This window comes from Tetrao urogallus (genome assembly GCF_951394365.1).
Source record: "Tetrao urogallus genome assembly, chromosome: 1".
Lineage (NCBI taxonomy): Eukaryota > Metazoa > Chordata > Aves > Galliformes > Phasianidae > Tetrao > Tetrao urogallus.
Window position 1 is genome coordinate 88829690 of NC_136813.1, and position 14690 is coordinate 88844379.

Below are 14690 nucleotides of genomic sequence, written 5' to 3' on the forward strand. Positions count from 1 at the left end.
TGTGGAAAACTGGAAAATTAAAAGGATTACCCTGAAAGTAATGCCTCCTATTTTATTATGTTGGTCCAGAACATCAGATGTGGATGTTGGTGGTATAGCAGTACAGGTTGAACCTGTCGATATCCCATTACATGTTATTGTTGTGTGACAGATGGCAGCAGAGGGGCAATGTGACACAATGGTATCTGACATGGAGATGCGTATGAAGCAAAGGTGTGTCACTGAATTCCTCTGTTTGGAAAAAATGGCACCCACTGACATTCATTGATGCTTGCTGAATGTTGATGGAGATCAGAGAGTGGATGTGAACACAGTGAGGAGTGGGTGGTGCATTTCAGCAGTGGTGTTGGTGACGGTGGATCACCTCCACTGGTGCAGATTTTTATGAGTGTGGCATGCAGGCTCTTGTTCATCGCTGGCAAAAATGCTTAGCTAATGGTTGTGACTATGATGACAACCAGTGTTTTGTAGCTGAGAATTTGCTCACTTAGTGTAGTGGGATTGGGCTCTTTGTATCTGTTGTAGTGCCTGTGGAAATATATAGGAGGCATTACTTTCAGAGCAACCTACATGTTTAGGTAAACATACTGTGGAATATCTATAAACATTGTAGTCCCTACCTACTCTTGTTCTGGAAAGTAGCTCTCTGGGCAAGGAGTTGTGTAAACCCAAAGCAAAAAGAGATCTCCTACTTGAAATAGCTAACCAAACTGATAGATTTTGGAATAGCTATGTTCTTGCATTCTTCCCTCTCCATTCTGCATGATAATTTTTTACACAGGAAGAATATCAAAGACAGAATAACATCACTTGATACTAATTTTCTTTTTTTCTTTCTTTCTTTCTTTTTTTTTTAATTTAATTAAAAATCACGAGGACGTTTTCAAACACTTTAAATTCCCTGATCACTGAAAGTCTCGGAAACTCCCAACACAAGACTTTTTCCCTTCTGTCTCGCAATTCAGTGTCCTCAGAGCAGAATGGGTATTTGGGTGCCAGTGCCAGGAGTGTGTCCCAGAACTCAAATATAAAGCAGCCAGGCAGGGCTCTGGGGAGCCCTGGGGAAGAAATGAAGAGTCCTCTTCCAAAGATGTGGAGTGGCTCCAAGGAGACTCCTTTGCTAATTCTCCTGCTTCTTACTGCCAAAGAGTGTTCTGCTGGCTACTTAAATCTGCAAGATGCATCTTACTTTAACCATACTGAAAAGGACTGATGTTTTGGGGTTGTGCTGTGCTATATTAAAATCCATATTTCAAACAATAAATGCTTTCAATTTATCCAGGCTAGTCTGTTTCTACTGAGCCAAACTTTCAGGCAGTTAGCTAAACCTTTCAGTAATATAAAGCACCTTTTTTATCTTGTGCCAACACTGTAATGCCTCCAATAATTTATGTTTAATTTTTAATACAGTTATCTATCATGAGTAATTATGTGGGCTGCTCACAATATTCCATTTTCTGTTATGTGGTTTTTCTGAAGATTGTGGACTTAAAAAAATACCAGAGTACTACTACTTCTCTTCCGAATTTACTCCAAAAAAGAAATATTGTGGTGTATTTGAAGATACTGTATGTTAGACTCCAAGATGTACTTTGCTCTGTCTTTAGATCTACTGATTCCAGTGTGAGAAACAGTGCAAGCTGCTGTGATTTATATACACTGCACAGACAGAAGGAGGATGAGGAGTGTTCCTCACGGTCACAGGCAGGGTTTGCTGGTGTTTGCATATGGAGCTCAGACTTTGGGGACTGGGCTCTGAGCACCTGATGGACCTGTAGCTGTCCCTGCTCATTGCAGGGGAGTTGGACCAGATGGCCTTTAAGTGTCCCTTCCAACTCAAATAATTCTATGATTCTATGAAAATGTCCCTGCTGCCACTGGTAGTGCACATCACTACTGAGATAGGCACTCACTTTCCTCTCCAGAGAGTAAGGAGAAGTTATCCCAGCTTTCCATCTAACAAACATCCTCCTCTGTGCTCATAGATCTCAGCACCTCACAGCTGTGCACCACTGCCACTGGGGACTGGCACTGCTGCAGTGCCCCTGTCCTTACCCCAGTATGCCTCAGAATTGCCCTAAAACCATTGCAACGTCCCAGTGTGCTCTGCAGGGAGGGTTGGGGAGTGTGTGATGCTTTCTAATGGCAAACTGGAAAATATCCGCTCCTGGCTCAGAGCTGATTGCGCCAGGAACAGCCAGGAAGTGTTTGCCTGCCTTGAATGACAGCCTGGTTTACACGTGCAATAGGAGCAGATGGTTTTGTTAATCTGTATCTGGCAAAAAGCACTGATACGAGTACCAGATCTGTCTGAGGGACTGGAAATGAACTCCAAAGGGCCATATAAGTTTTCTGTCCAAATCTACACTTTGAGATGTCTGTGCTGCTTCTCCTACTCTGTATGAGCGCTGCTCTTTTGGGAGGGAAAAAAAATGATTCTTTTTTTCTTTTTCCTGGCCAGACCACAGCTTGTCCTGACATGCTCTCTACTCTGGGAATTGAGAGTGGGATGTGTATGGGACTGCTAATGGAAACATATACCAGGAAGGCTGTCTGAGCCCTGGATGCTTGTCAGGGACATTTCCAGCCTCTGTATTAGACAACAGTGCTCATCTGAAATGGCATTGCTTCAAGAGTGAATGATGCATCAAACTCACAGACTCAAATAGTCTAAAATGCTACACTGGATGAGTCCTGTCCTTGCTGTGTATCAAAACAGACATTTTGCTGGCATACAGTTAGAAGCCCTCCTTCCAGGCTGTGGCACTTAACTTACACTCAGAGCTGTAGCTCCATGTATGAATGTAATATATTGCTCACCAAGTCTTTGTCAGAACTAAACGAGGTCTTGCATACCCACAGATTTTGTCATTATTAATTCCAATATTCTTTGACTTAATGAAAAATACTAGTTGTTTTTAGGAGTGCTGTGAGTAACAGCAGACTGTGGTTACAGACCTGTGACTACAATGTGGTTATTGAAGGCAAAAGGGCTGCAGGCTTGGCTTCATCAAAATCCAAGGTAAAACTTCTTTTGATGTCAGCATCATCAGATTTCACCCAGATAAAAAAGCAGTTTATTTTGGTAGCAGCACAAAGTTTAAATCCTATGATACATCCTATGTATCATCACATATACAGGTAGCATTGAATAACACAAAACGTGCAGGTAAATCTAAGACTGTAATTCAATCAAAGACTTTTGCTGATGTTTTAAGCTGAGAGTCAAACAGCTTAAGTAGTTTATGACCAGCAGTAGAACTCCCTTGATTGAATTACTACATAGGCATTCAATTGCATAAATGTATTTTTATTTGTATGGTGTGCCAAAGCCTGATTTTAAAGTTACCAATGGCTGTCTGTAACTAATGGAGAAAGAGCAGTATGATATTACACTGCCCCTTAAAAAAGGAAAATGAATGATGTGTTCTGTGCTCATGTAATAATAACTGTTGTAGTACTGTAGGGAATTAATTCCTTAGTATTCATTAAAGGAAGGAGAGCTTGAGGTTGTTAGTCAGAAATAGACACTGACCCCTACACCCGAGTGTACGACCTGAGAGATTTCCATTACTGTCAGGCACCTGTCTCTGGACCGGATCCACAATTTTTTATAACTCTCTTAGATTTAAAGGAAAGGAGATGAAACAAGGTGAAAATGGGCTCAGTAGATGAGCACTACAAATCCAACACAAATCCAACACTGTGCAGAGGACAAAGAGGAGTTACAGGGACCCCTGTGGCTTCCAGCACCCCTGCTCACAGGCAAGACACTGAGCCCAGCCACCAATCTTCATGGAATAACTTACACCAACAGATGAGAGGTCTTTGCTGGCTGCAGCCCAGCGTCCTCCAAGGGGCTGCAGCTTTTCTGCTTTCCTCTTTCACTACAGAGCTGGATAGCTTTACCAAGAGCGATCCAGAGAGCATGAACATTCAAATCAGTCCTTTTTGGAGGTGGTCAAAACTGCTTAGTAGCTGTGCAGGTTGCCTGTATCATGGGCTGTCACGGCAAATTGGAGCTGACAGCTAGAAACTGCTCACATAGATTTCCTATTGCACCTTTTAACTGGCCTGTATTAAATTGCACCGAAAGGGCTGACAGCCTTAAAATTCATGCCATTATATCACATTAAGGGCTACAAAAATCTGCCTGCTTTCACACATTTCAAAGTCAATTGATATATAAGCCTAGAAGACATCCTATAGCCTCGAGACACAGCACAACCAGCACACGTATGTGCGTGTTACTTCTGCATCTAGGACCATCTGCAGTTCTCAGATATTACCCCGTATAAACATTTCTTAGAATCCCATACAAAAAGGAAATACTTTAAATACAGAAAAAATTACTACAGGCATGAATATTTCCTTCAGGGAGACTTCCTTCTGAAAGGACATGGCTTTTGAAAGCACTGTTATTACTTATCTTGGGCTCATTAATTACAAGAATAACCTGTGTATGTATGAATACTCCCACTGAGGGAAAGGCTGATGTGTGTTTCAGTGAGGTGTGAAGATGAATACTTGCATGCCAGGTAGACTCAGTCCTGTATATCATAGATGACAAGGCAGCAGTATAGACACAGAAACATGAAATTCTTGAATATCTTAAAATTTTAATCAGGATAAAAGCAGGAAAAAATGCACATAGTTGTGAAAGAAATGTTATGACTTTGTCCTTTCTTCGTCATTTGATTTTATCTAAGTTAACACAGTTTTTAATATTTGACTTCAGAAAAATTCTTCCTCTAAAATATCTCCATCGCAGCAAAAATACTAAGCACAAAGGGAAATGGTTTTAAACTAAAAGATGGTAGATTTAGGTTAGATGTTAGAAGGAAATTCTTTCCTCAGAGGGTGGTGAGGCGCTGGCACAGCTGCCCAGAGAAGCTGTGGTGCCCCATCCCCGGAGGTTCCCAAGGGCAGGTTGGATGGGGCCCTGGGCAGCTGAGATGGTGGGGGGCAGCCCTGCCCACAGAAAGGTTTGAGGCTGTGTGGGATTTGAGCAGGGATTCCAATCTAAACCATTCAGTGATTCTATGATTATACGATATTATGCCAACACACAGGTGATAAAATCATCTTTTAATAAAACTTATGCTACATCTCATTTCCTGATTAGTTTTGTTGTGTTTGAAGTGGGATGAATTATGGCTCTATTCTCTTGGTTTGTGTATCAAACATTTAGCTCTTGCTACTCTGTTAGTAGACTTCCACTTTTTAGGGAACTCTAGCAGAAAATAATTTATTTTTAGGTCTCTAACTAGACTATCTCTGGATTCAAATCAATGTAAATAATATATATAAAAGACTAGCAGATGAGCCAGCTCTCTCACACACATAGACCCCTGAAAACTAGTCAAACTTCCTGCCTGACAGGAAGTCAGATGATCCTTAATTTGACACTTGAGAAAAGAACAGTTAAAGGCAATGAAACGTTACTCTACTTCTCTTTCTACCTCAGCAAACAAGAAAGAAAATTATTCGTGCCATCCATATCGCACATTTTAAAGTCCTTCGTATAGTCAAACCTCATCACACGTAAAACATGCTGCATGCCAAAGCAGTTAAATGTGTTTTTGAGTGTATTATGGTTTCATCAGTTCCTTTGGTTGCTGGACTTTGGAGCAGTCTGCTCTAAATCCTGAGAAGAGCAGTTGGACTTCCATAGGTCACCCAAACCTGTAGTGGTGACAGCCTGACCTTGGCACAGCTTGAAAGGAAAATAATCTCTTCTAAGTTTGGGAGGGCCAATTCACTAGCCTTCAAAATTCTGCTGAGGGAAATAAACAATTAACAGAGCTAGCTATGTCCTCAGCTGTGTTTGATAAATTACATCATGATTTATACATACAAACACATTATATGAGGATGGATCCTAGTCTCATACTTTCAGTCCAGAAATCCAATTTTCAGTGAACATGTGTTAGTCCACCTGTTTATTTACTTTTAAAATACTTTATTTGGTGTGTAATAGGATGTGATTTTATTAACTAAACTAAGCAGGGTTTTCCTAGGTTTCAGTTTTTATCACATACAAATTCTTCTCTTAGAGTCTCTTTCTGATTCTGACATCTGTGTTTGGATGTGGTCTTTAAGGGCACTGTTAACTTCTCCAATCTGATGTTATGTTAAGGACTTTGATCTTGTAAGGGTGTGATAATTTCCACTGTGTGGTTCAGTGCTAGTTCCAAAGAAAAATCAGGCCAGAAGATAATAAAAAAAAATATTGCACTAAATAAGAGGGTCAGCCACAGCTTTCCTTCATATCATAAAAAGGGCAATGTCTCAAAAGCACCCTGGGAGGTCATTTGTGACTCAGAGCCCTGCACAGTAAGAGTATTGGTTCTTTCTCACCCGTGAGAGCCATCACTCCATTCAGGCTAAAGTCCCAGAGATTTGATTTAAGAGTGTTTCCACTCAGTAGGCCAAAATTCTTTGGCCTCTTCTCCTTACATGCTGCACAAGGCACTGGGAATTGTCTGGTCTTATGCACCAAGTCATGTAAACAAATTCACTATTTGGATCACAACAAGGAATTAATCCTCAAGTTTCCAGGGAAAGAAGAGACATATATGTTCTAGCTCTGTTGCTTTCGGTAGCCCTTCTGCAAGTAGGTGCTGAGTTGGTGCTAAGGAAGTGGTTCAAAACTGATAGATCTCTATCTGTATGGATTGGACGCATTTGTGTATATCTGCTTGTTCCTGTGTTGGGGTTAATGGAGCACAAACAATCAGGTTGTTTGAATCAGTCAAGACAATCAAGAACTCTGTAGGAAACATGGTTAGAAGACATGCACTACAGAAATGTGAGAAATAGTTAAATGAACTAGCAACTCAACAAAATTAAATTTTCTGTATTGCTTTCTGCATTTTTCCAGTCCTAGCATATCTTTCAACAATAAATACGTTCCATTGTGATCTCACTTTAACTATTATTTTCCTTCTTTTTACTTTTTTTTTCTTTCTTTTTACTTTTCTTTCTCTTCCTTCCTTCCTTCCTTCCTTCCTTCCTTCCTTCCTTCCTTCCTTCCTTCCTTCCTTCCTTCCTTCCTTCCTTCCTTCCTTCCTTCCTTCCTTCCTTCCTTCCTTCCTTCCTTCCTTCCTTCCTTCCTTCCTTCCTTCCTTCCATCTTTTTTTTTCTATTAAGGGCTTGTGAACTATCTTTTCTATTGCTTCCAACATGTCTGTCAAACTGATTTGAATTTTTGCTGGTATGCTTAAATTGTTGAATATGTTACAGTCTGTAGTACACATAGCTGCAGTATTTGTGCTGCCTGTTTTTCTTTCTATGTAAATTAATTAAAAATCTAAAGTAATTTTGAAGCAGTAAAGGCATGATGATCAAGCAAAATTTGCAGAAGATACTAAAGTAACAGTGATGAACCAAACTTTCAGACTCTAAACAAACTTGGAAAAGAATCATTAAATCAGTGCTGGTTTTAATTTAATTTTTTTTTTTTTTTTAAAAAAAAGGTCATGAATTCTTATCAGGCTTCCTTAAAGGACAGCTTGGCATTGGCCCTGACTTCTTAAAATTAAAATTATATTGATTTTCCATTTTATTAAATAAATGTTTCTCCCTGAGCTTGCTTTAGGAAAAGAAAAATGTTTTCAGTGCAATTTTCTGTCCAGCCATTGCCTAGACTTTGACTGTGGAACACACATCTATGCTGAAATTAAGAGACAAAGGAGAACTTGTTCCAAGTTTCTGATGATACAATGCAAGTTCTGCCCTATCAGATTTATGAATAAAATGCTAGTTCTGTTAAGTTACCCTGTACAATATCCTGTGTAAAAACTGTGCACAAATGTTTATATTCATGTTAACATTCATGTTTAGGAAATAAATTGGTGTTGTACTCAGATGCATTGTAGAAGCCAACCTTTCCTCCTTGTCCCCCTGCCATGCACTTCACTCTGGACTGTTTGCAGCACTTTTTGTGGATTATTAAACATGCCAGCATGACTGCTGTGCATAGACTGCCTCCTAATTCCAGATTTATCTTGTACAAGGCACGCTAAAAATTATAGCTGTATGAAAGTGGGACTTTGACGCTGTTGAATCCTTCAAGATTAAAAATGTTAATTTCCAAGTCCATTAGGACTTCTTGCCCTTTTAGGATCTTTTTCGTTTAGGAAGACCAGGAAGACCTTTTCTAAATTTGTCAGCTTTAAAAGTATGCCTTGACCTCAGGGACAAAGAAACATTAATTAACCGAAGAGAACCCGTGAACTTTGAACTTGAACCCACGCTATTCTTTTGGTTTGTTTGAGAATTGAGACCAAAAACCTGCAGAGGTGAAACATGCAATGCAATGTGGTGCAAGATCCTTCACTTCTGTCCTGTTCTCGTATTGCAGATGGGTTGCCTATATGACAAGGGAAAAGCTTTTGACAATTTGGTATTGAATAACGTGGTCTCCAAAGGAACTATGTGTACTTTCTGTACTTCTGTGTGATTGAAAAGGAATAATTTGGTAAAATAGTCATTGTATTATTTGCATAAAGTATTTTAAGACAAAATTTAAGCACTAGGGAGATTAAGAAGTTTATTTATCTCAAACTACAAATGCAACTGTCAATCCTATCAACTGTGGAGAAGTGAACATTTCATCCCAACACAAAGACAGTCACTGACCCTAGCTACAGAATATTTAATCAAGAAATTTCAAACCAAAGGCATAAAATAAAACTTCTTAAAAACAACCATCAGCTGTGAACCCATCAGAATGATAAGGCCACATGCAACTCTTAAATCAGTAATACTCAATTAGTAAGTTTAAGCCATAGCCTGTAGTTTGTAGTGGGAGCAGGAAATGGCTGAACAGAATGACTGCAACACCCTCCATTTACATAAGCTCCTGCCAAGCACCCTGAGTGGCTCATATGGGTGGTGGGAAATCAGTTACAGATGGCACTGTTTGAACTGTCTGAGGTTTTTAGGTTTATCTGCTGGCCGATATGAAATAAGCAATGTCCTCATCTCTTCATTTCCTTACTTTTAAATGCCTGGCTTTATCAAATGGCATAAGAGGTTAATAATTTTTCTCAGCTACGTATCAGCTTTAACAAGCTTTTAAATCAAAACTGTTTATTTATCAGTGATGGCATTAGGAGCAAATGGGAGGTTAGAAAGTGTTGCCTGAAACCATGCTCCCCTGTCATAGCATTGAGATGAATTTTTGGTAGAAACAAAGTAATACCCCAAGATCTAATTTGGAAGCATTAGCCACACTTTAGAAGGGAAATATAATTTTAGCTTTTGAAAGAATAATAATTCCTTTCCAGATCCATTATTCTTCATTGGAATTACATAAGAAAACACCTTCTCCCTGGTATTTTTATAGGAAATACCAAGAAGCAGAGCATTCCTACCTTATGGCATTTCCATAAAAACATGCTCTCCTACATTATTTTACTTTGAACAAAAAAGCTTTTCTTGCTTTACAATGTTTTCAGCAAGAATCCTGAGCATATCCTTTCCAGGCTTACCAGCTTTGTGGATACTCTGAATTACACTTCATTTACTATACTTACTGCTTACACAAAGCAGTCACATAAAACTTTTATGAACATGCTTCAGGGATTTTTTGGATGTCAAGGGGAATGCGATGTTCCTGGCTGTGTATTTTTTTGTGTGGGTTCTCAGGATCACAAGTAGAATTCAGGATCCTTGTATCTATGATTTTCTCTTCTATGCTTTTCTCTATTGATAAATGAAGTTTCTTACTGAGGGCTTGCTTTTCTGGATGCTACAAAATTATGATTCCTTGCTGTGTTGACCCAATAGCATCCCAAGTTATGGCAGCAACTAAAACTGTTATTTCCTTTCTCTTTTCAGAACTACATTGATATTTCACATTCTGTTCTCCATCAGAATTTTTCTCTCATCTTCTTCTTCCCTCTCAACTCTAGGACCATTAGCTCATGCACAAGATACTAAAAACTGTAGGATTGCTGTTTTTTCCTTCATTACGTGTTTCAAGTAATTTAAATTAAAATATATTAAAATCTCAGCTCTAAGAACTTAGTGAATTTTTGCTTGTTTTTAGTTTCTAACCTAATCCTGTTCTATGCCTTGAGGAGATCTCATGCAAACTGCACTGAATATACAAACAAGCAAGAAACCTGCAGGTGAACCTCAGCCCTGGTGGGGTTTGTGAAGGTGCCCCCTTGCTTTTTCTTAGCTGCAGCAGGATGTAGTTAGGGGGCAACTCTGAAGAGCTTGAAGAATGCTTGGCCTTCTCTGCATGCCCATGCAAAGAGCCGTCTGGAGACAATGTCTTCCAACAAGACTGCCATGAGGCAGGCATAAAGGCCTGAGCCTAAACCATTGAGGGCCACAGAAGATTCCTGTGGCATGGCAGGGTTAGCTGCTGGCTGGTAGGGAAGATGCAGGGGAGGGTCCTCATCTTCAGCCAAGCCAAGGGGTTTCAGTAGGATTGGAATTTCTCTGTCTCTTAGGAGAAGCTTCTTCCTTGCTAAGCTTACTCGATCCTCTTCTCACATCCAAGGCTGTATGAAGACTTGCAATGATCATGCTGCAGACCATTTACAATCCTTGTACCTCAGGTGACTTATTAATATCTTATCTGACAAGTCAAATTTAAATGCATGTTGAAAAATGACTTTATTCTGTCAGAGCTCATTAGGTTTTATGCACAAAACAAAATCATTATTCTGAGATTTGGAACTGCTTTACTAAAGTGGGCATCTATTGAATATCCTCAAAGCAATTCTTCCTTCTAATATGGTAATTCGTTATCTGTATTTAATTATCTGCAAGGTGAAAGGTTGCTGGGCAGTGTTGTTCAGCAATAGCCCAATGGAAATTTTTAAGTACTTTCACTCTGAGCTGACTGTCTTTACAGATCAATCTTACTGCTAATGACAACCAATACTTTCAGATGTGATTACAGACTAGCTCCATCTTTTCATGAGCCGAGACTCTTTGGAATCATATGTATTGATCTTTTTAATAGAAGTCAAGAAAAATGAAATTACTGTGGCTTCTTTTTGCAAAACTATGATAAATGAGAACTTGGAAAGTTACAGAAGATTTTTTTTTCTGTTGTGGATTATTTTAATCACTAAAAATGATGGTCTTTTTAATAATGTTTGTCTTTCCATTATGCACATTTGCAGGAAAGCCAGAACTTATTTCTGTATTACTTTTTATAACCACATTTAAGGAAAGACATGTCAGAATTGCCTGCTAGTATATTTAGGTAACTATGAAGGGGAGTCTGGGCAAAAGGAGAAAGCTGCTTTTAGATTCCAAGTGGTTGTGTTTTCTCAATATCTTCAAGTTTAATCCAATTTTTAGAGCAGTGTATTGGAATGCCTAACATCAAATATGTAGAGTTTACCTTTCATTGCTTATTATATTAAGACAAGTAACTTTACACGTGTATATTATTTTTCTTCCCAGAAGTTTCATTCTGGCTTTCACATGTCCAGTTTTCAGTGGATATTTATGCTGCACAGTTTTCCCTTTTGATTTATTCCTTTGTTCATGTTCATGTGTTTTACAAAATATAAGTGCCTGTTGTGCCCTGTCTCTGAGGCCTAGAGGACAGTGTTTTGGCTTTATGTTATGCTATAAATGCATGTGCACCACCCTGAGAATAACATTTTCAAGCTTCACTTCTCATTCTTGTGCCAATAGGAAGTAAAAATGTATTAGATCTCATGTTAATTGTAGCTATGCATCTTAGATAAATTTCACTGCAAAGGCGGTGGATAACTTAAATCTTAGTGACACAGGGGCAGAAGAGAAGATATGGATAAATCACAGCAGTGGTGGGAGATAGATACTGGTTACTCTCACTGGTATTAATAGGAGCTGGAAGATAGACGCGTAACCTACATATATTTAATCGGAAAGACACTGGCAACTCTTCTCAGTTTGAAGAGCAGTGTCAGGTCTTCTTATTGCCTGATTGATCCCCAACTCTCTTCAATCACATGTGTTGTAAATCCGTGCTCTTTTCAACTTATTTCCACAAGGTAATTTCCTTCTTTTCTAATCACATCTCCCTAATATTTTAGCTTCCTTTTCACTTTTCATTAAGTCTCTTGTCACAGCAGTCTTCTATACCCAATCATTTCATTTTATTGCTGTCCATGAAATCTTTAATATTTTAAAGTCAGATTTCTTTTTGAGCACTTTGGTAACCTGTACCTCATTGTTTTCAGAGATCCAAATTTAACATATTTTGAAAATCTGGTCAACTTCAGAAGTATTATCTTATGCTTGATTCAGGAAGTTCCTAAACTGTATCTGATTAAAAGGGCACAACAAGGGCACTGTGTGTCTGCTCCTTTATTTCTGCTCTTTTCATAACCTTCTGTTAATGTCCATTATTGGAGACATGTTACTGTGATGATTGGTTTTGGATAGATCCAGCACGAAGGTCCTCAGTTGACATCTCTGTCCCATAGGTTTCTTGCTATGCCTAATTTTATTTGAATATCCTGTTCACAGAAATTATTATACTTACAATTTAAAAAGAAAATCAAAACAAATATCACAGCTCAACTGATTACAATTTTATACTGTTTCTATTTGTGATAAATTGCAGCTTTTAAGAGTAAGCCTTTAAATTTCATATAGACTGAGTCTGTATTGCAGATGGACTAAAGCAGGTGATAAAAATATTTTGTGATAGACTGTATTCAGCTGCATACAATCCAGTACTTAAATGAGAAATCTAAGTTAAAAAACCTATCTTCTAATAATTGCTATTGTTATGTCTTAATACTTTCATTAAAAATAGTGAATGATGTTTCAGGATGTCTTGCAACCATTCATGGTCAGTCAAAACCAGCCAGTGTTTTCCATAGTTTTCTGAGACACTGTTTTACAGAACTGTGTCTGACTGATTTTGCAGAGGAAAACTGTCCATTTGTTATTGAATGAAGATCTGAAATTAACCACATTAGAAAGATGATGGTACAATCGCATTGCAGTGTATTTATTTTAGGATATCTTGAGAAGCCTAATAATTCTTCCAGTAAAAAGTGTTTCTCAGGAAAAACAACAGACCATCTTGAAGATGCCTTGTATTGAGCTCTAGAAGCTTATTTGTTAGTCTGATGAAATAGAGCACACTAAAATTGCCAGCTGATGATTCCAATCATCATCTGAAAGATGATTAACTTTGTTGAAGTAGTTCTGTGAAACAGTGGTTTTGTCATAGATTTTTCTTACCAGTGGATATTTTGTAAGGTGTAACACACAGATAACAAAATTGTTCTTCCATCCCATTTACCTGAGTTTTCAACTCATTTATTTAGATTGAATATTTTTTCTTAGCATGTATAGTAGAGCACAAGTACTAAAATCTGTTATAACAAGTCAGAACAATCTGGATTAAATAACTCAGCCATTCAGTTTAACCCTTCTAACATTTATGCACATGAGTAAATTTGCTTATATGAGTATGTTCTTTAAGCTCAAAGGTTCAACTACACCTGTGTGCATGTGCAACTGGATCCCTTCAGAAGCCTCCTTATTTCCTTTAATAATACAAATAAGCTTTGTCTGGGTACCCATACCTCTTGCGTGTCAAAAGGAGAACTTTGCTGTTGCTTCAAGTTTCTGGAATGCTTTCTTCTATTATGTAAGCTTTTACAGTATAAGCCTGAAACAAAAGGTAAAACTGAAAAAAAAAAGAAAAAGAAAAAAGAAAGGGTGCTTTGCAGGTAGACTTGTTTGCAAGATCAGAAAGGAGGTAATTTTATTTTTTCCTTGATATGAATAATTTTACAATCTGAGGAAGAAGGGAAAACTGGCGCACTGAGATAGAAGGATAGCCTTAAATACGGTGATGTAAACTAGAGACAGTTTCCAGCATACTTTCTCTCAATTCCTCTTTTTTTAAGAGAGCCTGTACAATTTCTGTTTCAGTTCACTCTATTACATAACAAATGTACTAGTTACTTTACTAGAGTGAGTAAGAGCAGAGGATGGCCTCTTTCTGACTAACTGTTCAAAAATTTGGCTGTTCATCTCCTTGAAATCTTTTGCACAACTCAGAGAAAATCCGTCAGTTTTAGTTGTCTAGAGCTTTATTCAACCATTGCTCAACATACTCCAGAAGTACACAGTGTTACTGCTAAGAAGTCAGCATTTTCTTGCAATTAGCATGCAATACCATCAAAGACCATTGTTACTTCTCATTCGGATGACAGAGAGCAATAGTTTATTCACCTATCCATCTATCTGTCTATCTATAGGTAGTGCTGTTTGGTAATTTTTGTCATTGTTAAATTTTAATATTTATCATATTACAATTGGTTCTTGTTTTATAGTTTGGAAAGGAAGACAGGTGACTGTGGAAAAGAATATGGAAAATAAACTGCTATTAAGGATGTAAGATAGTAGAAAGGAGAAAGAAAGCTTTTGGCAGAAAAGAGAAGACAGGTTGGGCTATGACACAGAAGGGATAAACCTGCTTCCACCAGGCATCTTGAGTGCTGTTGAAGCTTTTCAAAGTTACATCAAAGAACAAGACAAGACATCTCCCAACATGAGCTCTAGTTCTTCTGTGGTGGTTTCTTTCTCCAAAATAATTGTCAAAAATTACTGAAAAGAAATCTATGAGTTGGGTTGCATTTGCAATATCCAAGTTTTGGTTTTCTTGGAACTATCTGTGATATTCTGACATGGTAATAAAACAG